The sequence below is a fragment of the Pollicipes pollicipes genome, unplaced genomic scaffold (assembly GCF_011947565.3).
Source record: "Pollicipes pollicipes isolate AB1234 unplaced genomic scaffold, Ppol_2.1 Scaffold_3087;HRSCAF=3621_pilon_pilon_pilon, whole genome shotgun sequence".
Classification (NCBI taxonomy): Eukaryota; Metazoa; Arthropoda; class Thecostraca; order Pollicipedomorpha; family Pollicipedidae; genus Pollicipes; species Pollicipes pollicipes.
In genome coordinates this window covers 36,130,658-36,156,653 of record NW_023596225.1, presented here as the reverse complement: position 1 = coordinate 36,156,653, position 25,996 = coordinate 36,130,658, and the positions used below count along the sequence as shown (strand labels likewise).

At 50.2% G+C, this 25,996-nt stretch overlaps 1 pseudogene; it reads left to right on the top strand.

The window, feature by feature from the left end:
- LOC119089702 (dipeptidase 1-like) overlaps positions 1 to 25,996 on the top strand; it is a 97,227-nt pseudogene that overhangs the window by 39,771 nt on the left and 31,460 nt on the right.

Sequence of the window (25,996 nt, the reverse complement as noted above, 5' to 3'; positions counted from 1 at the left end):
TAAACGAATGGTACACTAGTAATGCCTCCGCTGTTAGTTCGTCGGACTGCAAGCAGTGTTAATTTGATAAAGACATAACCTAATACCGTTACGCCAAATCTTCGTCACCTTTATTGCCTTGCTCCGTATTCTTCCCAGTTATGAAACATTACACGCGCCCCTGGACTGTAGATTTGTGCGCGTGTATTTGTGTATTCGCCTTGCGATAGCCACTGGGCTCCAGCTTTATCTTCTTGACGGGAGACCGTCATAGGCACGAGTACATGGTGAATGGTTTCAATCGGTCTAAATATATTTCTAAATCTAGTCTAAGCATGAGTATGAAAATATGGTATTACGGGTTAAACGTACCCTGGGCTAAAATCTCAAAGAACGACCAGAAAGTCAAGTCGTATCTACCACGGCTTTTTTATTATTTGTGTTGCGTCTATCATTCAATAAGGCGTTTCACGGATAAAAGCACTTTTACCCTCTCCCTGCTACTTTGATCTCTCTCCCTGTTGTAATAACTTTTCCCATCGACCTGCCAGGGGGCCACCGGATCAAAGATTAGGAAAATAAACCTACTAGGCCACGGTGAAAACGGCATTGTAAACTTTTTGTAAAGCCGGAAGAACTCTGTTTAAGTAAGCTCCGCTCTATAAGTGAGCTCAATGTGACATTTGAGAGGCAAAATCAGGTCATAAAGGCCAATTCGTCACTGTATAGCGTCGTCCTGTCATCTCAAGAGCTAAGAATGCCACGATAATACGGAAAACGGCGGTGGATAACTATTGAAAAATTCAGATAAAATCGCAGCTCCAACAGGCAGTAGTGTACAGCGACACATGCGACCTGTGGTGTGTCATGTCAGGTCAAATGGCTGAAGCAGGCTGCTACATTACATCTCAGAACCAAACGGGGCTAGAAGGAATAAGACCCTTTTCGTGGTTACCGCGATTCTGAGTAGAAATTGCATAGATTATGTCTGCTTTGGAGATCAGGGTCAAGATTAAGCCATGTAATTTTATTTGCACTTGATTTATATACTTTTTGTACTTGATTTATATGATTATATATATTATAAACTTGATTTATATGAAAATAACTATGACAATTTGATTAACTATGACACATGGTACTTCAAGCGTCTGGACGATTAATTAAACACAAATAATCAACATTCTTGCCATGGAAAAGATTGGGGCACTAAAAATGTAGTCTTTCATCGGTTTTCATCGAACGAGCACAAAATTAAGATTCCCAAATGAAGCTTTTTATTCTCATGTCCTGAACGCCTAAAATATGATTGCCTTTGCGCTTCATCTCCGGCCGCGACGCTCAAGACTATGATGATGTCATATTGAACATACCACTGCGTGATACTTACCTCCTGCGGCGCACGTGCACGGCCAAAACATTGCAGAAGCATTACAGCGTAAGGAAGAAACCACAAGCAACTGGCAGGACCTAATCCAAACGCGACAGTATGACGTAAGTTTCCGGGCAACTGGCGCGAAAACTAATCGTTTAGTTGCGTACGATTCTTTTAAGTGCACCACTAAGTCACTGACTCACGATGATGTTCTGACATAGCTTGTCCCTTTTGGCTATGCAAATATTATGCTGGTACGCTAAATTATCGGTTTAAGCATACCATTCCAACTTTTTGAGTGTACATCGTAAAAAGCGTGGACTAAAATATAACTTAGATCAATGCCTTACTATGACTTTCATGTAGGAAGAACGCAGGTAAGAAATGAACAGGGGCATGTGCACAGGATCCATAAAGGAAACTAGATTTGGTCTTTAGAGCATGCAACATCAATAAACAGACATTACGTTCAACTTAGGTCAGGGACATATGATTGCTTATACTTCCATTCGCCTAGCAGACTGTAACACTGCTGGAATGCGTTGTCTACGAAATAAAGCATAAACACACGACATTACGCAGAGTAATTGCCATTTTTAAATCACATATTGTTCCAACGAGTGTTTGATGAAGTCGTGTCGTGTAGTGACCAAAGACGATCTAAACACACACTCTCGGATTGCGCTGGATGGCACCAGTTTATGAAAGTTTGAAGAAGGTAGCGCAGCCGGTGCTGTGCCTTTCTGATAAACGTGCTACGTCGCGAGGGCCGCAAAAGAGTTGATGCGTGTGAATCGTTGCTATAGACTTCATCAAGATCAGTTGGTGCGACTTGCGTGGTGGTTATCTGTCGATAATCACGAAACATAATGAAGGGCAAGAACTGCCAGTTTAAAGTGTCTTCAAATCGAATGACGCTGTCAATCAGTTCATTTTGCAACCAATCCTGACTCTTTCCCAAACTCTTTGTTAAATATTAGTTGGGCTGCATTTAGAGATCGCGCCACGGGCGTGTATATCACCATGCGAATTACCACTCGTGTACCCACGGTGTTTGAGTTGTGGTAAGCAGCACTCGATAATTAGCTTGACGCTGCATGTAAAAATGCCAGTGGTCTGATATTGCGATGACAATTAAGTTGCCGAAGTTAAGGGAGTGTCGCACTTGTGGAGCATATTTCAAAAACATACTCCAGTGAGACTTCAGATCTAGTTACGCCTAATGATAGCACTGGGCAGTGCCACTGCAACACCGTCTAGACATAATGGGGATATCAGTTTTATGATTTTCTTGTCTAAATTGCGCTGTCAACGCCTTGTGACAACGCTACTATCCTTCCCTGCAGTAGCGAATACCGTCGGCATGACAACCACCGTGCGCACCTCTACTGGCGCTAATGAAAGAACGTTTGTAATTGGCCCAGAGGGCAAGGACCTATTACCGAGGAGCACATTGGCTCAAGTTTGAACTAGCGCGTCACATAGGGCATGTGATGCTGCCGTTCTCAAAGCCAAAGTGTGCCTCGAAAAGAGACACTGTGGTAGACGCCATAGGGGATGAACCAAAGCCAAAGAACATTTTGTTGAAATGGCACGATTATAACTTTACGTTCGGATCTCTTGGTTCTAAACAGCGTGGTTCAAGCATTCGTAGCATTTAATACACATACTTTTTACACATTAGTGTGTTGCAAACATTGCAGAACACACACGTTGGAAACAGCGAGGCCAGTGAAATGTTTTGTTTTCATAGTGGTGAGCAGGGAGTCAAATGAGATTTCTCCCGCAGAGTCGGCTACTTCAAATCAACATCCTGAGATATTGAGAAGAGTTTCGAGAAAAAAATTGGTGTACCGATCAAATCGTGCGCGTCGGGTGTGACAATAAGATAAAAGTTAGGAGATGGGATGCTCCCTTTAAATACATGCCACTCAGCTTAGAAAACTGCACGTTTCTTAAACGTTTGTGCAATCCGAAGAAACGATGTCGCTTTCAACGCTGCATATTTAATGCAGTTTCCCCATTGCAGCACGGGAAGGAAAAACCTGGGTACGCAATACTCGGGTGGACTTTCGAATTTTTTGCCTGCCTCACTTGGCAAAACCGCAGCTGAATTGCTCGCGCGTACAACATGAGAACGGGAAGCCTCTGAGAGCGCTTTGAAGAAGAGTGCAATTAGTGCATTACCGATGTACAGTGAACTACACTTTTATAACGTTTAGCTGGTCGTGAGCCCAAGGGTACAATGAGCACCGAAGTGTCGTTAAATGGCCAACGAACCGCAATAAGCAAATACAATTTAGCTAAACCATAAAGGCTAACTCCGATTCAGCGGATGATTTCCTATGTAAATATCGGGCATACATTTTCAAGTTCAAGTTAAGCATGCGTTCAAATGGCACTTAATGTTTTTTTGGTGCTTTTGCTGAAGTGGTCAACAATTCTCGGGATCAAAAATGTTAATTTCGTTACCACGGTTTATGGGATAGGCGCTGTCACGCAACGACAATAAAAACGTCGGCCCTAAGCTTTTATTAACCACTGAACAAAGCAATACCGTTTCCATCTGTAGATGGCTTCTGAAATTTTTACAGCCTGCTATGCTGCATAGACATCAGTTCTTTAAAAGCCAAATAAATTCGATTAACGCCGGTGGCAACCTAATGCACACGTGTTATCTGCAATTGTGCGTCATGACAGGACTCACTGCCACATGAGCACCGTGCGTCCCGCGGACCAACCTGATGTACTGGAACGTGACCACCAATCAAGACAGGTTAACGACAGTGCTCATTTATGCCAGGGCGCTCGTTCCTAGCACCTGTCATCTGCCGCCCCTACCCCGGCCGTCGGGCCACACGTGTTCGCGTTTGACGACGCTGGCCGAAGCGCCCTGTTGACGACTAAGATCGCGCCCGGCACTGGCACCGAAGGATTGGCTCGGATTAAGCAGTAAATGATGGTGACATCAACGGGCAGGCGGTGGACGGAAGACGGGTGGGACTGATTAGAACCGGCTGACCCGGCCGGTCGAAGAGGCCGTGGCGCCGGCCAGCTGGCCAGCTCGGGATTGCGCGGATGCTGGTGCGCAGGGCCCCCGCAGGAGGCACGCAGAGCAGAAATCTCAGGAGCTAAAGGTCGCCGAAGAATGGCGGAATGGGTATGATGAGACAGAATGAGATGAACAACCAGATGATGAACCAGATGACACAGAACAGCAAAGGCGTTGAACTCTAGACGTCATGGCATCGAAAACATTGAGAACATGCCGTCGAATTTCATTAAGTCCTTCTAAAAGTCCACTGGAAACTTAATGAAATAGCAATGAGCTGGTTCTCAGTTATGTGAAAAAAATATTTCATTCGCTAAGTCCAGAACTCTTCAGCACGAAAATTGTTACGCTTATAGCTTATCATATAGCTAATTATAGCTTGTTAGTACATGTAGGCCTGTTATGTAGCATTTCATCTTTCATGTAATTTTTTGGAACATTTCTATGTCAATTATTCAAGATTTTGACCCATGCCTCAGCTGCACATTTGCTAATGTGGCTAAATTTACCAATGTACGCAACCCCGTTGTTGTTCAGAAGCGGTAAGGCGAGCTGACAGGATGACAACTGTCAGTGCATTTTGACATACCAAAATACACGTATTATGTACCAGTCTAGTCGCATCGTATTGCCACCAATGACATTCTGTACGCATTTCTTATCCTACCACGCTGACATTTCGCCGCTTCATTTAGTCAGCTCCACGGCCATTTGCCACATATGGTACCAGAGAAACGATCATGTTTTCCACACAGCTTTAATCAGCTTTTTCAAATGGAGAGTTCTGAATCGCGCTTCTGGCCGGAAACGAACGCCGAGCACGATCATAATGTCCACCTGCCGATGTGACCGGTGGCGCCATCCTGGTGGTGACCTCTGCAGTTCACTGGCAGACGCGGAAGAGCAGAAGCTACGAAGGCCATTTGTTTGGAGAGATAGGCCTGGTGCCGTCTTTCGTCCTGGTGAGAGGGGTTCTCTGCAGCGAAGCGCACCGTAAGTGACAAACGAGACGACCCGTGTCTGGCAGGTCATGGGTGGTGGGCGTTGTCAGACGTCAGCTGTTGCAAATCCGCTCTAAGCCAGGCTCACTTTAGACGCAGGCTCCCAAGGGAAGCAGCTGGTGTAAGACGGCACGTCTCTGGCGACAGTGCGACGACGGTGGGCGCTGATGCGCTGTGACAGGCACACCTGCCCTCCTACACACGTGAGAATGCAGGCTGTACCGCGCGTGTGCGCTGATCGTTCTAGGTCACAACAGCCTTAAATCGAAGGGACTGGTAATGCCAGCTGCCGATGGTAACCAACAGAGGCTTTGCCGCTGAGACAGTTTCGAGCATGGGAAGTTGTTCCAGAATGAGTATTCAAAGTGCGCTACTCAAGGTGCTGCCCACGCGCCCTTGTTAGGCACATAGGCACATGTTAGGCACATCTAGACACATGCTTGGCCTACACCAAATATTTTGTTGTAAATTGCACCAAAAGACACTTTGAATATCGATCTGCATTCAGAGTACTAATGCCAAAGTATGGACGTGGGGGGCTGTACGAGAAACAAGGTTCGCACTTCTCAGATCGGCGAGTAATGCGTCCTTTTTAAACTTGGCAATGGGTGACAACCAATCCAATTTCACAAGTCCTGAAAAGTTCACCTGCCAAATGACCAGCGGCTTACGCCTTATTGTGGCAGGCTGTTTAGCTAGCCTCAGATATATCAAGGCGGAGAACTGCTCTTAGCGTCCATGCGTAAGTTGGCCGTCCTGGTTAGCGTCTATGATCCCGTTTTGTTCTAACCAACCGCTCCTACCGGCATTGGCCCTCAGCCATATAAAGACATTATGGCATCTCCATCAAAGTCTTTGTGGAGGCCGCCCACGGCAACCTGTCGGCCACTGTCCGCTTCTCCTCCGTCAGCTATTCAGTTCCTCCGTCGGGCACTAGCCCGCTCTGCTGACGGTCACGGTCTGATCCACTGTCGGACACCGTCCGCCGAGCGATGCGGCAGTGCCCAGTCCTCCGTCAGGCTCTGCCCGGTCAACCGGCGGCCGCGTCCAGTCCTATGTCGGACTCTGCCCGGTCGACCGACGACCGTGTCCAGTCCTCTGTCGGACTCTGCCTAGTCAACCAGCGGCCGTGTCCAGTCTCCTGTCGGACTCTGCCCGGCCAGCCGGCGACCGTGTCCAGTCCCCTGTCGGACTCTGCCCGGCCAGCCGGCGGCCGTGTCCAGTCCCCTGTCGGACTCTGCCTAGTCAACCGGCGGCCGTGTCCAGTCCTCTGTCGGACTCTGCTCGGCCAGCCGGCGGCCGTGTCCAGTCCCCTGTCGGACTCTGCCCGGCCAGCCGGCGGCCGCTGCACCTCATCGATTCCGGCAGCAGCGGCCGGAGCTGCAGACGCCGCCAGTCGGCCGCGGCCAATCACTTAATTATGCCCGGCCACTTCAGACGCCACGCCTCCCGCCCCCTCCCCCCCCCTCGCGCTCTCCTCCGTGGGGAGGCGTCACCCCTGCTGTTGACATAACGCAGCCAAAGGAGCCTCAGCTGGCGCCGCGCCCCGGCTCGGAGATAACGAAATAACCCAGTAACCTGTCCGGGTAATACAGCTGATGTGGGGGCAAGGAGGAGGTAAGTGGTCGGAAGGGGAGGGAGGAGGCGGATAGAAGTGCACATAGAGGTAATTAAACGGAGGTGTTGCAGTAGTCGACCTGCTTTTGTTGACACAAGCCGATTTACTTTATAAATTCAAGTGCATTGTTAGAGACCTAATGCCATTTCGCCGGAGGCGTCTCCAGGAGCGATTCATGGCGGCATGGCAGGGCGACTCACTGGCTGCTTATGCGAATATACCTTCCAAGGCTTTTGGACGACATCGGCTGATTGTGAGCTGACATGAGCCGCACGGTCTGTTGCATCTCGAAACAATCACTGTCGGGTGATGTGATCCGTGATGTGTGCGAAGTGTCAGAAGCGGATCCCGAAGTAATAATCGAAGGGGTTTGGGTGTGCAACTGTCCACGTGAGGTACACCAAAATAGCGACTTGAAAAAATAATCTTATCGTTCAAGTGAACTTCAAGTGAATTTTATGGTAGATTCCAGTAATGACATGCATGCAGGTGCCGTGGATCACCAACACAAATAATAAAGCTGTTTATACGGAGGCCAAGCCTGACAGTTGTATCTAGGGAGCAGCAACGGGCGTCTGTTTTCTGTCAACTGTCGAGCAATGTGGTAGGAGGTGTTCTTGTCTGTTAGTATGATGAACATTACGGCCATTCTATTGCTTATGCTACGATGACTGCCAATAACGTGAAAATCATGTTGCAATGCGCAACAAAGCCCAACAGGGTGGAGTCAGCTCACATAAAAAGTGTGCGGCATGGGTTTTGCTCCGCTCACTATTTTTGGTGCACCGGCTCAAAACGTTTTAAAAACGAAAGTGGGATATTAATTAGGACGACCTTTGACATTCCCGCTCTACCACTGACAATGTTAATCGAGAAATATGTTCTAAAAATATTCCCGATCTTGCAAATAAGTCCTGCAGTCGTCATAATGTGTTAGCACTGAAAGAATACACCATAGCCGTCGCCACCCACCATGGATTAATGCAATGAATAGTTTTTTAAAGCTGCAGAATTGTTTTTGAAGCTTCATTATATCTGAACAATCTGACAAGGAAAACATCGTTTCCATGCGATTTCATTGGCACGCAGGGGTAAACCACGTGTAGCCAATTAAGAATAAGTTTATTACATTGCACGAAACGCTTTATATGCATTTCTTTAGCCCATGCTTTCAAGTTCTCAAATTCTGGGGAAGTTCTAGGCCTGACAATCAGAACTGTGAATCGGTCGAGGGCTTTAGATGCTGGCTGCGCCATTATTGCTTACATTGATGCTAGGTGGAGCCGGGCGGACGTTGAGGATCATGCCATTCAAGGATCATTCACTTGGATCATGTTAAGGTATGGTAGCCCTGTAAGCTCTGTAAGGACCGCAAACAGGCTCTGTAAGCACTGTAGGGGATATTTTTAAGTATCGAATGCCTATGAACAGGGACGCTTCAAGGATATAGGACGTTGTTTTTTTTCGCGCCCGCGTCAGAGATGCCACCATAGCTTTTCATGTTTTATTTATTAAGCTTTGAAAAGTTTCGTCAGGAAGATATTTTGTGTAACACTGTGCATAAAATCATGATATCGCTTATAGGCTATAACCTCAATTCTATCACATCATTCGTCTCTACAAACATTGCTTCTAAATTTCTGTCAAATGTTTATAGCTGAAAATCGGTGATAAAAAGTGTGTGAACAAAATAAACGCGGAAGGGGTTTTGAAAAGTTTTAAAAAGTGTTGCATTGTAATCATTCGAGAAAACGACGTACGGCCGCTCCTCAGCTTGGCCAGGCATGTGCACCCAGAGGGTACGGCCGCTCCTCAGCTCTGTCAGGCGTGTACGCCCAGAGGGTGCGGCCGCTCCTCAGCTTGGTCAGGTGTGTGCGCCCAGAGGGTGTGGCCGCTCCTCAGCTTGGTCAGGTGTGTGCGCCTGGAGCCGACACCGACAATCAGGCCGGTCCAGTCCCACTGGCGAGTGCAGCTGCCTTAGATGTCAACGTTGGTACCGATGCCTAAGGGATGCGTCTGCGGCGTCATGACGAGTCTTCACCAGCTCGCGCATATCCGCCGCACTAATGCCAGCTCGCGCATATCCGCCGCATTAATGCCAGTTCGCGCCTATCCGCCGCACTAATGCCAGCTCGCGCATATCCGCTGCACTAATGCCAGCTCGCGCATATCCGCCGCATTAATGCCAGTTCGCGCATATCCGCCGCACTAATGCCAGCTCGCGCATATTCGCCGCACTAATGCCAGCTCGCGCATATCCGCCGCACTAATGCCAGTTCGCGTATATCCGCTGCACTAATGCCAGCTCGCGCATATTCGCCGCACTAATGCCAGCTCGCGCATATCCGCCGCACTAACGCCAGCTCGCGCATATCCGCCGCACTAATGCCAGCTCGCGCATATCCGCCGCACTAATGCCAGTTCGCGTATATCCGCTGCACTAATGCCAGCTCGCGCATATTCGCCGCACTAATGCCAGCTCGCGCATATTCGCCGCACTAATGCCAGCTCGCGCATATCCGCCGCACTAACGCCAGCTCGTGCATATCCGCCGCACTAATACCAGCTCGCGCATATCCGCCGCACTAATGCCAGTTCGCGTATATCCGCTGCACTAATGCCAGTTCGCGCATATCCGCCGCACTAGTGCCAGCTCGCGCATATCCGCCGCACTAATGCTAGTTTGCGCACATCCGCTGCACTAATGCCAAGTTCATCCTCTGCACGCTACCCTTCCACGATGCACGATGGTGCGCCGGGCTGAATGACCGCAGGGAATGTCCGAACAAGATTTGCGCCACGGACCGTCTGTCGGCTCGTGGGGTGTTGCGGGGTTCCAGAGGCGCCCTGGCGAACCTGTCGCTGTCCAGACGATCTGTGGATGCGGCCAGGATCAGGCGCCAGACCACCTGTGGATGTCTTCATGACCAGGTGCTTCACGGGTTGACGGCGCTCTCGGCTTGACCATTTGGCCTGGGATGCCCAGGCGATGATATCTCCCGGCGAGCACCCCGGCGCCTGAAGAAATCGACTGGCCGGGCTGGACGTCAGCCGCAGACCGCCGTCCACTCTTAGCAGAACGGAGCCTCCGTTGTCTGAGAAGACAGGGCCCAGAACGCGGGTGAAATCTTCCGCTGATGCCGAATTATGAGGGCACGAGATGGCAGTTCCCTTAAAGTGCTTTTCACTTAGGTAGAGGGGTGATGACACTTTTTACAATGAGATAAAAAGTTATAAAACTGCGGACATATTTAACACCCCAAAAATGGGTTGGGGCATGCAACACTTGGCTGCTTACTAATTGTTTTCTACTCCTTCCCCTTTTCCGGCCACAATCACCATCTTGATGGTCCGGTATTCCGCCCAAGTACAAATATTTCCTTATTCCAGATTTCATCATCACCCGCCGTCCACTGAAGGCCGTATACTCATAGTGTGCTAGTTGCTCGTGATCGTTTGCAATTGTTTTATTTGAATTGGTAGAAAATGCGTCTCAGGTGCCAAGTGACCGTTAGAAACTTCTCTTAGCCCAGCTGTAAAAAGCATGCCATACACCGGCGAAATCACATTGCTATGATCTCAACTCAGCACACGTTAAATATGCCAGTTTTCACAGCATGCTATGGAATTCAAGATGCCTGGGCATGCCAACAAGCTTCCTCATTTCAGATGTGTAGAATAAGCTAGATGCGTCCTGTTTGCGCTTCTCAACCGCCAGCCCCCCTCCCCGCCCTTTGCGCATCACCTTTACCAAGACACTTCCCGAACGTATGTACCGTAATGCGGTACTCATCTGCCGGATTACTGCTCCTCAGCAAACCCAGGAAGCAAAGGCACCAAATAAGTTGGAGACATGCTACAACCTTCCGTGCAATTATACCATTAACACGCACCCGGCTGGCCGGTCGGATACCCTTCGCTCGGGTGGGGTCAATCCGTATCCCTGAGTTCTCAGGAACTAAAAAGCTAGAGACACCAAATTCACATGGTGTATTGGCTTGTACGTGAACTTACTTAGATCAAACCTTGAGGCTCCCAGGTCATCACCTTCAGGTCAAATAAGGTCAAACAATGGCAAACCCCAGGTTGGTCTCCAAAGTGCCCCAGTACCTAGATACCTGTTCTAAACCAAAGATCGCATGCTCATTTAAGGTCAGTAACCTTGTTTAACCTTTCAAAGGCCATGGCGACCGAAATCGGACGAGACCGCTTTGAATTTTGCATTAAAAAAGCGACAAAGATAACGCCAGGCAGTGTGTTCCTAAAAACAAAATGTTTACCCGGGCCATGTTAGGTAAGTGACCTACTCCGACGTTTAAGACGTGCATGGAAGATGTATAAAGTGGTTCCCGTCATTAAGAAATTCGAGATGAGCACCAGAAATATCGCTACACAGCAAGCCCTATAATAATAAAGCAGGCTGGCTTTGACCTTGGTCTGACCTCCATACCTGACCCTATGTGAATGTAATTTGTTTATTCGATTGTTGTGTTGCCTGAGAACGTATCTCAGAAGTACATGACTTCGTTAAGGTTCCGTTGCTGCATCAGATTGAAAGATTCCCGATAAATTGACTCGCTGTGCCGTTCGGAAACCATTCCGGGAAAACCTTCGTGAGTCGAATTGGCCCCTCACCCGAGCGAGTCTTAAGGATTTTTGGGAAGCCCAGCCTTATCAAAGATTAAGGAGTAATGCAGAAGCACTTTGCGAGGCATCAGTGTCGGTAGGTCTTTATCGGAAGCCAGCGGTCTACATCAATGTCTGGTCTGGTCCAACGCGTTGGCGGGACTGCGCCGCTGTCTTCGGGCTGTTCCGTCATTGCTTGGTTTGACGGTGATACGCGTCATACAGAACTGTTAACCAGATAATGGCTCTTGCCCCGATCCGCCGGTTTTGACAACACAGGCTGATAAGGGGGGAGGGGGTACGTCCCCTGCCGTTCCCAGACTTACACATGATGGCGCCCGCGGAAAATTTACGGTGGATTGCTCTATGCGACACCTTGTGACTGTTAATGTTGTGTCGGTACCGCGGAAATTGGCTTAGTCAGGCCGGGTAAAAAATTGTCCTCAAGTTGAAACTTTTTCGGCTGTACATGCTCATATGCACTGGAGTATGCCATGTGGGGACAATAGATTTCCGCAGGCGTATTCTTTGCATAATTCTGAGTACAAGAACATGCAATTTTATCCGTATTTGGGCGTACGTTTATGGCGTAGGCTCCGTCGATGTAACAGGGTCGACCCGCACCGCAAGTCCGCGCAATCGTCGGTTGCCCGCCGCCTGCCTCGACAGTGGATCGCCGTGCAGTGTTCCTAAGAAGTCGGCGCTTCTCATAAACTAGAAATGCAAGGGACACATTTTTGGTTTCAAGACACGTGCAATAGACAATATACTGGAAAGGTACCTAAAAAACAAACGTTAGAAAAGACATTGCCTGGGTGTGGTAAAAATGTATTCTGTGTAGCCGACTGAATTTCAGCGGCCAAATTGTTGCCTGGAGCTGAATGCGATACTATAAGACAAGAAGTTACAATGGCGTTCATGCCCAGCAGCGTAATCAGAAATCAGCGTATCACTGAAAGCCCCTTTTGTCGTCGTAACTTGCGATATCATGCACACAACCGAAACCTTCAGCTATACAATATCATTGAACTCATGCCAGGATATCTATTGCTGCGAAGGATGCAGGCGCACCGGCCCTACACAATGGAATAGATCAATCACAAAAGAAGTCTTCCCTTACCCTCGGGCCTTACTTTGCATTCACGTTTTAATTCGATCTACGGCTTAATTTGCTATCCTCGACCGCGAAGAAAACGGCGAAGGACCTCGACACCTCGACCGAAGGACCTCGGCTGAAAACATGACAAAATTTCAGCCGGTGACATGTAGCACTGAGAGATGACGTAAAATATGCAGGCCTCGTCGAGGTCATGTCCCCCCCCCCCCATGGAAACCACGTGTGCGCTTCGAGCCCGACCCCAGCCATCACCATACTCTCCCACGTACCTCAGGCATGCTCTAAGCCTGGCACGGCGTGTTGCCTGGTGGGCGCCTTTCGATGCGCCTCAGTAATTGGTTGCACAGGTTTAAAATGTGTTTCTGGGTCGCCTGGACAGAAAAGAGCAATATACTGGGTTCCGGGTCGGGCTCAGATTGAGGTGAAGGCGACTTCGCAAGTGCTACGCGAGGGGTAGTGGGGACGTGCTGGGGAAAAGGTGCATCGGAGTCGCGGAAAAGGGATCACAGAACTGTATGAGAAGTACAAATCTCGGTTGTTTCAAATTCTTGCCATGCTGAGAAAAAACAAACAATAAAAAGCAATCGCCTTCTGCTGCAGTCCACTTTTAGAAGACTGTTGCATGTTTGACGAACCAAAGGTTCCAACAATTCCGGGCTCAGGCTTAATGATTTCCAGTCGTTTCAACAATGAAATGACATGCATTTCCACCAACATGATACAAATCAGCTACCGGTGATCCTAGCGTCCCTATAACCCTTTGCATACAGAAGGTCATGCAACGATGAGAGGGTCATTAGGGTCTTGGGTCATGAGGGTCATGAGAAGAAGAAGGTCTTGAGAGGAAGGGTTTTAAGCTCCTGATGTGGTCCTGAGCTGACCTTGGGCTCTGAAAACTGAGAGACAGTCTCAATAGTCCGAGGGCTCTTGAGTGGCCCGAGGGCGGTTCATCAGTAACCTGACCAGCTCCTAAGCACTTATCGCCCCCCCCCCCTTAAACAGATGTCCAAGGGTCATTTACTTATAGATATATGCTCTGGCGGCCAGATGGGTTGCTGAGCGGCCAGTAGGCTATCACCAACCAAGCGAACACTTCGATGGATAAAAGAGCCCACAAGCGATCAAAAGTTCCCCTTCGCGACCAGGGGGCCTGGGCGACCAGTAAGTCCCTAAGCTGTTCTATCCAATAAGCTGTAGAAAACCGTTACTCTGGTCGCTGCTGCCCCGACAGTCGCTGCTTCGGTCGCTGCTGCCCCGACAGCCGCTGCTCCGGTCGCTGCTGCCCCGACAGCCGCTGCTTCGGTCGCTGCTGCCCCGACAGCCGCTACTTCGGTCGCTGCTGCCCCGACAGCCGATCCCGCAATCCGCACGCCACGAGTCCTGGCACAATCTGTATTCCCCGGCCGGCCGCCGACCCGACGCCCGGTCGGTCACGTGATTATCCGCTCCGGGCCAAGTCAGAGGCGTAGGCAGTTCGGGTCACTGGGCGGGCAGCTGCACATCACACAGTTGTAGACCATGGCTCTCAATGATCAGGTCGTGAGCGGATGATAGCACGTGAAGGCATGGGTATCCTAAATCAAAATCGGAGCTTAAATTTAAAGCGTCATGGACAACACGCTCCAAGTCGTGAACGGTAAGAAGTATAGTAAAGAAACTCACATTCTTAGAGCTAATCTTATCTAATGTGCGGTTAGAAGCTCAGCCATTACCCTTCTTCCTAATGTACGAAATTAGCATACAAGGCTTGTGCAAATACAAGGCTTGTGCGTACAGAATCTCCTAGTGAGTACCACTGTGCTTTCCTGTTGCTATTTTGTCCAAACTAGGCAATAATTCAAGTATTCATGCCCTGTGATGTGCTCGGGTCCCACATTCATTTAATGGCCGAGTAACCCATACAATGGTCACGGGACATTATAAGCAAACACTGGCACTCGCCGGCCACGACTCAGTGCGCAGTTCCAGCGCCAGCACTTTAAACTCTCGGCGGCCGTAATCTGGGCGGTCCGCTGCTGGGCCCTGCGAGCAGCTGTGTGCGAGGGCATGGGCTGTCAGTCTATTTCGGACCAGCAGCTGACGGCGACGCTCGGTCACAGCCCAGCTCCGGGAACAGGAACCGCAGGTCGAGCTACGCCACATCGACCTGAGCATGAGACGGTGGCGAGGTGCAACGCGAGCCTTCTTGATAAGGTGGTCAAGCACAAGTCCTAGTGTACATGAACTCTGACTTGCTGGGGGGATCTCGGGGCTAGCAAATCACATCACCCGACAGCTTGTTCATGATTCCAGAGGCGTTGTGTCAGTAAACTGTGTAATGACGCCCGATTCCACGCAGTTGCGACCACATATTTAGGCTCGTCCTATGACACAGAGGAGAACGGATCACGCCGCCGAGCCAGCCACGCATCACGTGCCTTACACGGGTACCGCCTGCCGAGCTCCGTGGGCTCCGAGTCACGCGTCCGACGAGACGCAAACTACGCCACTCCGCGCCGCGCTGCAGCATGCAGGCGGCATCCCTCACTGCACATCAGCTTCAACTGCTACTCCAGGAATCGCGACGGTAGGGGACAGACAGCGGGCGTCTAGCTGGCTGCAGACCCAGACCGCGCCGATTCCCAGCAATTTATTTTGTCATTGATATGGTAAGCAGTGACCGGACGGTCGGGGTTCCCGAGAGACTGGAATTTGGCAAGCCGCTGGCGAAGTTTGTACGCCGCTGAGGGGGGGGGGGGGGAGGGGAACGCTGGGCTGACGTCCGGCAGCGTAGACAGCCAGAAGCTGTTCAAGATGGCCAACCTTGCGATGCGGGCTGTGGTCCGCCTTCGCTGACCTGACTTTTGGAGGCCGTGAAGCGAAGTACATCCGGAGGCCGGCTGCGCAGTTCGGCATCGAACATCGATGCGCGAGTGCTCTCTGTTCGCCGTGGAAGTGCTGTTTTTAAAGGCATATCAGGCTGGCCCCTTCCACCAACCCCCGCTTGCGATTTACCCCACGTGCAGAGCGTTCGTGTCAAGTTTTGTACTTACGCTTGAACGCCAACTGAAAAGGTCAGCGGCGGCAAACTTGGGCTCGACATTTAGCGGCGGGCGCTCACTCAGTAGCATTGCAATTGACGCGGCCGATCTGACCACTGGCCGACCTGCGACGTTAAGAGACCCGACCACTGGCCGACCTGGCCGTGACGTTGACTGGCCGACCTGCGACGTGAAGCGACCTGACCACTGGCCGACCTGCGACGTGAAGCGACCTGACCACTGGCCGACCCGCGATGTGAAAAGACCTGACCACTAGCCGACCCGCGATGTGAAGAGACCTGACAACTGGCCGACCCGCGATGTGAAGAGACCTGACCACTGGCCGACCTGGCCGTGACGTTGACTGGCCGACCTGCGACGTGAAGCGACCTGACAACTGGCCCACCCGCGATGTGAAGAGACCTGACCACTGGCCGACCCGCGATGCGAAGAGACCTGACCACTGGCCGACCCGCGATGTGAAGAGACCTGACAACTGGCCGACCCGCGATGTGAAGAGACCTGACCACTGGCCGACCCGCGATGTGAGGAGACCTGACCACTGGCCGACCTGGCCGTGACGTTGACTGGCCGACCTGCGACGTGAAGCGACCTGACAACTGGCCGACCTGCGATGTGAAGAGACCTGACCACTGGCCGACCCGCGATGTGAAGAGACCTGACCACTGGCCGACCCGCGATGCGAAGAGACCTGACCACTGGCCGACCCGCGATGTGAAGAGACCTGACAACTGGCCGACCCGCGATGTGAAGAGACCTGACCACTGGCCGACCCGCGATGTGAAGAGACCTGACCGCTGGCCGACCCGCGATGCGAAGAGATCTGACCACTGGCCGACCCGCGATGTGAAGAGACCTGACCACTGGCCGACCCGCGATGTGAAGAGACCTGACAACTGGCCGACCCGCGATGTGAAGAGACCTGACGACTGGCCGACCTGGCCGTGACGTTGACTGGCCAACCTGCGACCTGGAGCGATTCCGCGCTTAGTGCCTGGGGCACAAAAATATTCCAGGATCCTGTTTCAAGAACCTATAAGCACAGAGCACTACGGGATCCGGGATCCATCACTGAGATCCAGGCACACCCACTGCAGTTCGCACCGAACAAGCCGGAAGTGGCATTCGGGCTGGTCTTCGTAAAGTCGCAGCGACTTTGAGTTGCAGGGGTTTCGATTCATTGCTGCTGCATCTTCTGCCGTGTCGTGCGGATGTCAGTGCCGATTTCTGCATCAACTGAGGTATTTTTCAGTCACTAGCGTAAGGACTCAATTTCTCTCCGCATACGATCATGTTGATGTGTGTCGTGCGCTATTCAATGTGTGTGCCAGTTCCTTGGGCCCGAGCTGGTCGAATGAAACGGTTGGTTTGCTGCCTAGTGTATCGCTGAATGACCGATCTGCTGCTGTTGTGGAAGGCTCCCTTGACTGAGAACTCGACGTGTTCGGTTTGTGTGGGGCTGCTGGCTTGTAGCGTGGTGGTTGGGCTAGTGAGAGACCAATGTGCTTTATTGGGAGCATATAGAAGCACCGGTAGAACATTGTCCGGTTGTTTTGGGCAGCTATCCCTAAAGAGCGCTGTAGGGCATTCGATCTTGAGCTAGAACAGGCCTTATTCTTTCTCTGTCAGGCATTCAGGCCCTTTTTGAGTCACCAGCTTTTACCATTGTCCCAAAGTCGAAGATCATGACCATATGCACCCGCAAGCCTCCAGACTACTTTGGAGATCGTAAACCAGTTGCGCGATTGCACAAATTGGCTCGTATAATATCTCTCAAGAGCGTCGAACAAGCGTTTTGTTGTTGTTGTTGTTGTTGTTATGACACCTTACCATAATCCACGACTGTTGAGTGCCTGTATTGTTTTTGTGTGTGCATAGTGCACAGAGAGATTTGCGACCATGCTATGCACAAGAGCGTCACATTTGCGCCGAGCACCTGCCGTTTGAGTGCTGCGGTCGTTTTGCAGCATGCTGAAGCTCCTTCTACATGAAAAAGCCACGAACGAAAAATTCACCGATCGTTTTTATGGGCGGTTATATGCTGCGCCTGCCGGTTTATTTGGTCTGCCCGTCCAGTTGCGATATGGCTGAAACGATGGAGTCAAGAACACAGGTAGCGGCCATGTCGCGCCGCCCCTCCCAGCAGCCGAGAGAGGCCTGTGCCACGCGGAGCATACAATCGCTGCGACCGACACCCAACCGAGGAATCAAACAATCAGACTAATGAGCGCCGCACCGCGCCGGTGGCCGTCCACGCATCGCGGCTGCACGTAGAGCCGAACCGGCCGCCCGTGTGAGCCAGAGCGCGGCCTGTGGGCGCCCGGCCGCCCGCTCGGGAAATGATAAAGCGGGCTAAGTGTCTCCGGCAGTGCTCTTGCTCAGACCGACATGGGCTCATGCCGCAGATAGGGTGACATTGAGCCCATATCGTCTGCCGTTAACTGCCGACAATTCGAGATATTGCTAATTTGATTAGGCTCAATGGGTTCGGAGCATCCGAATTTTAATGGAAAATTTGATCCATGAGCATGCCATTAACTTGCATAAGCACGATCGCTGGAAATGTGCGAATGAGTTGCGCAGGGCCATTTAAACGCCGTGTCAATACCGACTAGACAAAAGGGCTGCATATCACGATATTCGCAGTGAATTGACTTCAATTTGACGTATTTGAACAGCAAACAATACAAGGCCCAGACCACGTGAATGCAACACACAATCCATTGCTTCCAAATGAGGCATTAAGCGCCGCCATTGATCTCCCTGTTACATCCAACGGTATAAAATCGTTGACGTCTGTGCTGCGGGTTTTTTCGTCTGCCTTTTCCTCCTCTAACATCCGGTTTTTCAGTCCGCCGTGGAAACGAAAAGGCACCGCCATCTGCACAGTCGAGCTCTTTGAGAAGGTGTGTGGCTGCTGTGGGGTAGTACCACGGTTTTCTACTGCATTATGTATGTTGCTGCCGTCTGGTAAGATGAGCTAACGCAAGGCTATAAAAACATTGCAAACTGGCTGTTTGTGAGTAAAGTACACCAACGGGATGCATCTTTTTCGCTAAAAGTAGGGCGCGTTTGCGATAGAAACCAGGTCAAGTAGCTGGTCATAGCTGCTTTCAGTTGCACTCACTAATATATTACATAGTTTCATTTATTTTCACCGCTTTCGAGACGACACAAATTCACTGATGTCGGCATTCTGAATGTCGGTATAAGCACGGTATGAGGATGCAGCCGAGCTATCTTTAAACCACTTTCTGCACTTAAAGTAACAGATACGTTAGTATACCGATGCATGTATACAGGTAAGATTTCAATACCGCAAGGTTACTTTCAATCGGCCTGCTTACCTTTGTCAGATCACAGGCATCACGTCACGTGCGAACGTTTCAAAGTTTTTTTCTAAAAAATTCTGGAAAATACTACTTTCTGTCTTATGGCAATTAACGTGCATAAATGTGAGACATGAAATTAGTTAAGAGCAATATTTGGTATATCCGTGTCTCTGAATATGCCAGTTATTCTGTCTCAACCTTCTTTTCTCAACCGATATTGCGTTCCCTTGTCAGTCGCCAGCTATTGTAATGCATCTAATGCTGTTTACACTACTTAAGATCAGAAAATTGTTGACAGCATGACAATGGAACAGAAAAGCATGACCATCAAATTGTCACACACTATCGCGCTCTCGAAAACATAACCAAATCGAAAGAGCGCGGTTCTCTTTGTTCTCGTCGATATTGCAGACAATGCAACATGGAATAGACTGGTGTCCATGTTTTACTTACTGTTACCCACTCCATAATTCTATGGTTATTTGACCCCGAATGGTCGTGTGATAGGCGACAATGTGTAACTTGTACTTTAATTCCTGGTTAATGACCCTCAGCAGGACGAGAGATGAACCACATCTGTTTTTCGTAATTGCTTTCTAAGCCACGCGGCGCACCATCTGATTTTTGCTGGCTTAGTTTCAGCCTCTCAAAGCGTAATTCACAAACTTGGAATAGACTGGCAGTCCGCACCACGTCATGCCACTTGCCTCTTACCTTTTACCTTACTTACCTATCACCTGATTTCCAAAGGTCTGCGCCAAGCAAACGTGTGGCGAAAATTGTGACTTCGTTCCGTGACGTAGTTTTAGCTCTGTAAGAACTTGAATGTTTTTTCGTGGTTGTGGGCGTGTGAGGTGGTTATACATTGCACATTTCTAATGCTCGTGACCATTGTAACGACAATTCAATGCCAGAATTACATCACGTCACATCTTGACCTTGGGGTCAAACTAAACCGCACAGACCTTGCATTATGGACCAAGACGGTGGTCAGCATGAATTTGTTCATCTCCATGGAGTATACATCATGAAATGCATCTTTGGCGATGCGTCATGCACGGTGGTGTCAAAGTGGCGATGTCGGGTCGAGTCCTGAACATCGCACAAAGTTTTGTTTTTAAACACTAAGATATCTTTAATACTGACTATAAGTACACGGCCATCCACCGTCAACGTCAATGGAGGTCATAACACAACTTCAGATGACCTTGCGCTGTCCTTCGCAAGTGAACGGTGACGTGCCTCGGCTTGAACCAGCTGTACCGCGACCTCTGAACCGCTGGACGCTCGTGACATGTCACGAACGGTGGCATGACATTGTTGGCACGTTAGATTCCCCAGCACTATTGGGCTGTGCGCAAGGGGTCAAATTATCACAAGGCTCGTACGGGGTGGTTGACTGGATGCGTGTCCACCCGCCAGGTTCTGCCGACTGAGGACTCAGTGAGGACTAACTAACGACTCATGCGACTTTTTTTCTTCGTTTAATGACGGGCATATATATATATATATATATATATATATATATATATATATATATATATATATATATGGGGGGGAGGGGGCGTTTATCAACGTGGTTGCATGCTTACGCTGGTGTACATGCGTGAGTCATTGCATAAGCTTCGTCGAGCCGGACATGTCCAGCACTTTCACGCAGCGTTAAAGGCAGTGTTCCACATCAGTATGGGGCTTTGAACTGAATTAGCCGTCTTCATGACCTTCCGGTGAAGTTCACAGTCCTGCCCTTTTTAGGACTTGAACTCCCGTAGGTTCTAAGCTACACGCCCGCGAAAATGGGGAGAGTATTTCGGGGAAAATATTTCGAGATAACCTTGGCATTCATGTCCTCATAATACGCCATTCAAAACCTGCCGTTCCATAAGCCATTTGGCGACCAGGGCAAAGAAATTGTAATGGTCGAGTCGTTCATATCTGGCGTTCGTGAGAACGATTTACAGATATAAAGACCGTCAATTGGCTCTCAATCAATGTTGTGCGAGGTTTCGTGACGTAATCAAACAGCGATTATCGAGGAGCATGTTTATTTAACAGAGAACTTACGCTTAGAGCAGTCTTTTCTTCTGGCAGGTATGTAAATAGTTACAAGTAAACTTGTTTCATAAGATCTGATGCTTGCTTCAATATCTTCATATGTGAAACATTCCCTGTAGGTGGTCGACATACAAATCATTAATTATAGTTCATGTACAGCTTACGGTGTGTAAAGGGCGTTGATGCAGGAGTAGGATTGTTTAAGTGCGAGTGCATTGATGGACACGCTGTGTTGGATCATTAATGTCATAAACGATGCAATCGTCTATAAGTGCAACAAGCGCATCTACGAGTCTTGTTTATGTATCGCTGGTTGCAAACAAAATGCAACGCTCATTTCGTTTCATGTTCATCCCGGTGCACCGAGATAAGCTGATAAACCGGACCCAGTACTTACTCCTACTCAAGTTTAATTCCCTTAACTCAGTTTGGCCTTTTACTTCGCACCACCGCCGTGGCGCGGTCGCGGTTCCCTAACTTTTCCATTACCCATTGCCTTACCTTGCCGATGGTTGCTGAGTGTTCTATGGCATGTGATTCCTCTCTGTTTACTTGCGACGATGGAACATCATCTTCGGTACCGATGCTTTCCATATCGCTTACATATTTCATAACACAAATACCAACAAAAATACCGATGACTGAGAACTGAGAGGAAAACGGAGGAAGGAAAATCTGAGCCGCCAACCTTGGCCGTGGTAAAAATTAAGTACGAGTGAAACAACGAGGTTTGTGTACGACTCCACTGTTAATGCAGGACACTGTCCAAAGTCAGCACCGATTAGTCATCCGTAAACTGAATTAGTCAACTGAAAATATATATTTGTGCTGATCGGTGCATTTGCTTATCACCATGAAGACGCGCACTTCCAAATCACCATAACTTAACTGAACGTGGAAGGCTTTAAGGGCGGAAGCATTTCATTTTCATAGTTTTTTACCAGCTTTTAACTGCATTTGGGCAGCTGCCGGCACCTCTAACTATACATTTCCTTTTGCTGTGACACTTTCTGTCAACACCTCGAGATGTTTGTCAAACGCTCAGGTGAAAAGTCACTTATTCGCATTCCGCCGCAGCAAACTTCACTTCACTCGTCGCCGTCATCATGAGACGCAAGCGATGCCGACTCGATCGCCTCAGGCGTTACAGCCGTCCGCAAATGACCTGACGACCCGACGTTCGCCGTTCCAGTCGTTGCGACGCCAGCAGCAGAAGACGCCGCCGCCTCCCATCGAGTTTACTGACCTCGGACCCGGGCCTGTGCGGCCATGCGATCTCGTCTCGGACCACGTGTTCCCCGCCGACCACAACTTCCACGTGCTCCCGCCCGAGTGTGAGCGCGCCTACGGCACGCTGAACCACGTGATCCGCCACGCCGGCTCGTCTGACGTCATCAGTGACGTCAGCAGCGAGCATTTCGTGGACCAGCTGGCCGAGGACGCGACCACGGCCGAACATATCCGTCTTGAGGAGCAGAAGAAGCAGACAACGAGAGGTGAGCCGACTGGGGGCGCTGACTGGAGGCGCCGACTCTGACGTCATCGGTACTGGTGAGCGGACATGGGTGTAGCCACACATATTAGCGTCTGGAGCCGGTTTTACTGCGCGGGGGGAGGGGGTTCAATCTGTTCTGCTGTCGTTTTGGTAAAGCTTATGCTGTCCAAATTTGCTCGGGCCCGTACGCCAACAGATGCGGTCATTTTAAGCCTTAAGGCATGGGGGATTCGTCCGCCACGCATGTGCCGCTGGATATGCCTAGATCTGAACTTCGGGATTTGATGGCGAACTTCATATGACTGTATTGTATGCTCTGCATGTCTTGCATTCAACAATGTAGCAATCAGATTATGATCCACGTGGTGGCGTTGCAACAGGTTTTGCATCAGTGGGACTCAGAACGTTTCACTGAAGAATGTTCCAGATTGGCATGTATTGTGAGTGACGGAATCCTGGAAGTGATGTGGCAGGTTACTGATGGTGAGCATTTTAACAGTTACGGGAAGCGTTGCCGGCAAACCGTGTGATTTTAGTCGTGTTAACTAAGGTGATGTTTTTTAACGTATTTTGTGCATAACTTTTTATTTTGATCCCTTGTTCTGTGCATCGGCTTGGTCTGAAAAATACCAGCACCGGCTCATGGAAGCCGTGAATTGAGTCCCACAGCTCATGCTATGAATCAAAATTATGAAGTCACCAATGTGTAGAGTCCGCGCATGTTCGTGCTACTGTTCCTTCTGGTGGCTGGATGGTGCGCCAGCGTTTCTGTTAAGGATTTTGCCGGTCTCATTTCCGGAGACGTCAATTTCGTGGGTTCTTTATGGGCGATATGAAGAAAATCCGCACTGTGTCGACGCCAAAACGAGCCGTCCATCCAGTCGAGCTACGACCTGTTTGGCAAATCTGCCACCATTTGCACTCATTTCTCTGTCGTTCTTGTGCCGCGACCGTCGTCATGAGACGCTTTAATCATATTTCATTATAGGCAAGAGGCTGCTAACTCGTGGTGGCCGACAATCTTCGAACTTAGCAGTCTGTCGGCACATGAATGAAATATTATCTGGACACTTGCAGAGCTGACACTCGTGCGTCCGGCGGGAAAAGATTCAGCCTTGTGCCCACTTCAGGGAAAACGGCCTCTCCAGATGTGTGGCGTCCCGTCACGAAAGTCTGCTACGCCATCGCCAGTAGCTACACCATCAACAGCAGAGCCGTCTCCTGGAATAGCGTCCGTTATTCGCCTGCAATGCCAGCGTCCTCAATGTTTAGTGTTTTCGCAGGTCGCAGCCACTGGCCTGGGTGGTCAGACCCGCGTTGTTTGACGCGGCGCATCCTGCCCGACGCCTATGACACCTGCTGGCACATTTAACCCTTCAGAGGAGGCACGGCTCCCTTGTTCCGTGACCACCCTTCCATCCGATTTATACTCAATCTTCAGTCCCCGCCCGTGGGTATTTGTATGCGAAATAGTAGTACGAATCGTGCTCGAGTAACCAACTTCCCTCGCATTTCAGTATCTCCGTTTGTCAATAAGTTCGAAGAGAGCTATGCATGACCGTGACTGGCCAAACAGCGATCCCCGCTCCTGTAGGTCCTCCAGAATCCACAGCACTGACCGCCCCTCCGCCCCTGGGCTCGCCACATAACTCCCTGACGTACCACCCGTGAGACCGCCGCATAGCTCCCTGACGTACCACCCGTGAGCTCGGCGCATAGCTCCCTGACGTACCACCCATGAGCTCGCCGCATAGCTCCCTGACGTACCACCCGTGAGACCGCAGCGACCGCCTCACCGACGCAGAACCTCCCTGTACACTCCACTGAACTTCCACCTGTGACGTCATCGCGACAATATCCTTGCGCCTGTACCTACCCGTGTACCTCGCCGTACCGCCGGGTCGTGATGCCGGTGTGCGACCTTGCCGCAGGTCGCCGGCTAGCCTGCGGCTACGTGTGCTGGCTGTGCTGCGCGGTGCTGGTGGTGGCGCTGGCGGCGGGGGTCGGCGTCAGCGTACCACTGGTGCTGCAACTGGAGCCGCGGGCTGGCCTCCAGCAGCGCTTGCGCACAGCCAAACAGATCCTGCAGGAGGTGCCGCTCATAGACGGGTGGGTAACGCCTGCATACGCGCAGCCAAACAGATTCGGCAGAAGGTGACGCTCATAGACGGGTGGGTAACGCCTGCCCGCACGCAGCCAAACAGATCCTGCAGGAGGTACCGCTCATAGACGGATGGGTAACGCTTGGCTGTTCACAGCCGAACAGATCCTGCAGGAGGTGCCGCTCATAGACGGGTGGGTAACGCCTGCCTGCACACAACCGAACAGATCCTGCAGGAGGTGCCGCTCATATACGGGTGGGTAACGCTTGTCCGTGCATAGCCAAACAGTTCCTGCACAGCAAGGGTGTCATTTCCTTAAATCGATTTGGAGGCTCAGTCGAGAAGTTTGACCTAGCCTTTCCCAGAACCTGATTTATCCCTTGGTCTCGGTCACATAAGTTTGCGTCCCCGATACTGTTGCTTTTATTGAAACGTAGATTCAGAAGAAATATTGGGGGAGAAACTGTTTTTTTATTCGATTTGATGTAAGCTGGCCTTTTCTTAAACTCTTGGATTCGGATGTAATTCACAGAAAAACATCTTATTGAGTCTAATTAAGGGATCACTGATGACTACCGCTGTCGATGATCTTGTATAACCACCACAGCCAAGATTGTGCGACAAATGCATTTGCGACTGTTGGAATAGGCATACGTAAACTTTTATCTGGGCTAGAATGACAAACACATTGCCTGCCCACAGGATACCATTTGGAACAACTATAATTTGATAATGGTAGTCGGATGTTAGGGTACCAAGTACCTAGTACCCCACCTGCGTGATGTAATTGTCCTGCAATATTTCTATTGAAATATTCCCTCCTTGCTCATATGCATTGAAGGAGCTTAAGGGAGTACTGGGGGAGCTCATGTCAGCAACGGTGGCCCAGCATCCCCCCCGAAAACAAATATTGCAAGAGAAATACCGCTCGTAGACGGATGTGCGACACCTGCCTGTACATTACCGAACAGATGCTTCAGGTGTTCCAACCCCAGGGGAGTGCTATGTCACTAGCTGTATCGGGCTGGTGTTGCGCTAGCTCCCACGGCATTGGTGACATGGTAGCGGCGTTGCCTAGCCGTAGCATGGCGTTGTCCCAGCTCAAATGCAGTGCTGCCCAAGTGCAATAGGGATGTAGGGCGGCCTTGGCCGCATCATCTGACGTAGCTAGACACTGTCAACGATATATTCAGGTCAGAAGAG